Raw genomic sequence first — 3,574 nt, 5'->3', positions numbered from 1 at the left:
ATATTATATGCACCCTTCACCCAATTTCTTAGGTGTTAATTTAAACATAACCATTATACAACTAAAAAAATTTAGCATATATTTTTCTTATTATCTCTTTAATGTTACTTAATCCATTTACTTTGTTTTTGTTACTCTTCACCCAAGGATATTTTTCCATTGAATTTTAGAGAGAGTGAAGGGGAAGGGAGAGACACATTGATTGGTTGCCTCTTGAACATGCTTTTATAGGGACTGGGGATCAAGCCAGCAACTGAGGTACATGCCCTTGACTGGAATCGAACTTGGGACCCTTCAGTCCACGGGTTAATGCTCTATCCACTGAGCAAAAGAGGCTGCAGCTTAATTCATTTCCTTTTAATGTATATGTGTCTTTATATTTAAAGTGGGTTTTGTTTTTTATTCACCCTCATAATCTGTCTTTTAATTGGTACATTTATGCCACTGACTTTCAGAGTGCTTACTGATAGAGTTACTACCATATCAGGCGGCTTTTGGGGCTTCTGGGGCGGGCCTGCCTTGCCTCCTGGGACCCACTGATGGGGTCCAGGGCAGCAAGGCAGGCCACTGGATGGCGGTGCACTGGCAGTTCACACTGTCCCGCCCTGCCTGCAGTATGCAAATAAGCCACCATCTTTGTTGGCGGTTAATTTGCATATCACGCTGATTAGCCAATGGGGGCATAGTGAAGGTACGGTCAATACCATGTTTGTCTATTATTAGATAGGATAGCCTGTATTAGAATACAGAATGGTTGAAACTATTAGAAAAATAAAAAGTGGGCTCTTGTTCTACATATTTTAATGTATTAAATTAGACTAATATCAGAAATAGAGAAAACTTACAACTCTGGGTTTGGGGCTTAAGTGTGCTTCCTGTGTGGTGGCAACACCCGTGGAGAAGAAAGCTCAGGGGTTCTCCATCTACTCAACCACCACCACCAGGACACAAGTATCTGGTATTAGATTATGGCATCTAATGCCATTTTTCACTTGGGCAAAGAAATTGTGTTCAGAGAGTACTTGAAATTATTTTTAGGATCTGTTTATTGTGGGCAGTGCCCTGTGGTTATTGCCAGACTGCACATGTCTGTGTCTGTAAAGCACATGGCCGTGTGTCACTTTGGACAAGCTGTGTTGGACAAGCAGTCTTCTCTGTACTGCCCTTCATCAGGTAAACACATCAAATATGTTATAATATCTCCACACGAAATTTAAAGAAAAAGAAGAGAATGATCTAAGTTGTACCTCCAAATTTTGTTTTCTCTTATTCAACATACAGCAAAAATCATATAGGATGTCTTCTGACCATCCTAGGACTGACTGTGGAAGCCCCTTTGAGCTTCTATGACAGTGTCTGCCTGTTTCCACAATGCTCTCTCTATTTCTGTATTTGACTATGAAGTCTGCGCTAGATGGCCGGCTCTTAGATCATCAGGGAAAGGCCTCATCCATCTTTGCATTCCCAGTAAAACCTTTGTTATTTTTTGTCACAGTGAACATGATAAATACCTGTTAAATTATCTGAAGAAATACAAGTGAAATTACTAACAATTTAGAACATCAGTTCTCAACCTGTGGGCCGCAACCCCTTTGGGGGTTGAACGACCCTTTCACAGGGGTATCCTGAGACCATCAGAAACACATATTTTTGATGGTCTTAGAAACCGAGACACTGCTCCTCTATCTGTCTCCAGGCGGGTCCACCCACATGCAGATACACCCACATACAAGTACCCGGCATGATGACATCATTGCGTCAACCCCATCACATACACCCTGTACAAATACAGGTATATGTGACAGGGCTGGCGTCATAATGTACTTATGCGGACCAGTCACACATATGTAGAGAGCAGCTACTGTGTTGAAAGCAGCAGTATTGGAGGTAAAACGACACTTCATGAATTATAATTACTGGGTAAATGTAAAATCATCTACTGTAAAATCATCAACTACTGCAAAAAAAATATCTGTACCATGGGAACTTAATCTGGATGCTGATCAGTCTTTTTATATTCAGCTGTGGTTGATGTAAATACTGCCCCCTTGTGATAGTAACAGGTATGTAAAAAAACAACACAGAGAATGGTAAATCATAGGAAACTTTAATGAACTGTATTGACTAAACTATGCCATGTATCATCTTTTGTATTATTAAAGCTATTGTGATATATTATTTTCATTAGCAAACCATATTTCAAGTATCATCTTTTGTATTATTAAAGCTTTTGTTATATATTATTTTCATTAGCAAACCATCCAATGACAATGGATCGTGTAGAGAAGAACATTAAGAAAAGAAAATATTGTGAGGATTTTTTACAGTATGGTTTTACCTCAATAATTATAGCAGGAATTGAGAAACCACAATGTGTTATTTGTTGTGAAGTTCTATCAGCTGAATCTATGAAGCTGAACAAACTAAAACGCCATTTTGATAGCAATCATCCGAGCTTTGCCAGCAAGTATACCAACTATTTTAGAAGCAAAGCGATAGACTCAAGAAAGCCAGACTTGATGATACTGGTGGCAAGTACCACAAACAAAACATAGCAGCTGTTGAAGCTTCATATTTGGTGGCACTCAGAATCGCCAGAGCTATGAACCCTCACACCATTGCTGAGGATTTACTGTTGCCAGTGGCCAAAGACATTGTTTGAGTTATGATCAGAGACGAATTTGTTACAGAATTGAGTGCAATTTCCTTATCTAATGACACTGTCTGAAGAAGAATAGATGACATGTCTGCTGATATTCTTGATCAGGTAATCCAGGAAATTAAATCTGCTCCACTTGCAATATTTAGTATCCAGCTTGATGAATCTACAGACATTGCAAACTGTTCACAGTTTCTGGTTTATGTGAGGTAGATTAATGATGGCGACTTTAAAGATGAGTTTCTTTTTTGAAAACTTCTTGAAATGACAACTACTGCACGTGATGTATTTGACACAGTTGGTTCTTTTCTGAAAGAGCGTAAGATCTCTTGGGAAAAGGTTTGTGATGTTTGCACAGATGGTGCTCCAGCTTTGCTAGGATGTCGATTTGGGTTTCAACGTTTGGTACTGAATGAGTCATCAAAAGTCATCGGAACTCACTGTATGATTCATTGGCAAATATTAGCAATGAAGAGGCTGCCACAAGAGTTACAAGAAGTAATGAAAAGCGTCATAAGTTGTGTCAATTTTGTAAAGGCGAGCACTTTAAACAGTCGAGTATTTTCACATCTATGCATGAGTTGGATGCACCGAATAATGCTCTGCTATTTCATACTGAAGTGAGATGGTTGTTGAGAAGAAAAATTTTAAAACGTGTTTTTGAGCTTCGTGATGAACTCAAAATGTTCTTTAATCAGAAAGCAAGACCGCAGTTGAAGCACTTTCCAGTGATAAAAGTGAACTGCAGAAAATACCTTACTTGGTTGACATCTTTGCCATCTTGAATGAGTTAAATTTATCACTGCAAGGACCAAATGCAACATGCCTCGATTTGTCTGAAAAGATCTGATCACCCCAAATGAAACTTCAGCTTTGGCAAAAAAAAATTGGAGGAAAATAAAATTACATGTTGCC

At 38.8% G+C, this 3,574-nt stretch overlaps 1 pseudogene; it reads left to right on the top strand.

The window, feature by feature from the left end:
* The first annotated feature begins 1,085 nt into the window (after nucleotides 1-1,085).
* Nucleotides 1,086-3,560, top strand: LOC102758919 (annotated as a pseudogene).
* Nucleotides 3,561-3,574: the final 14 nt, after the last annotated feature.

The sequence above is a fragment of the Myotis davidii genome, unplaced genomic scaffold (genome assembly GCF_000327345.1).
Source record: "Myotis davidii unplaced genomic scaffold, ASM32734v1 scaffold1119, whole genome shotgun sequence".
Taxonomy (NCBI): Eukaryota; Metazoa; Chordata; class Mammalia; order Chiroptera; family Vespertilionidae; genus Myotis; species Myotis davidii.
This window is presented reverse-complemented; position numbering and strand designations above follow the sequence as displayed.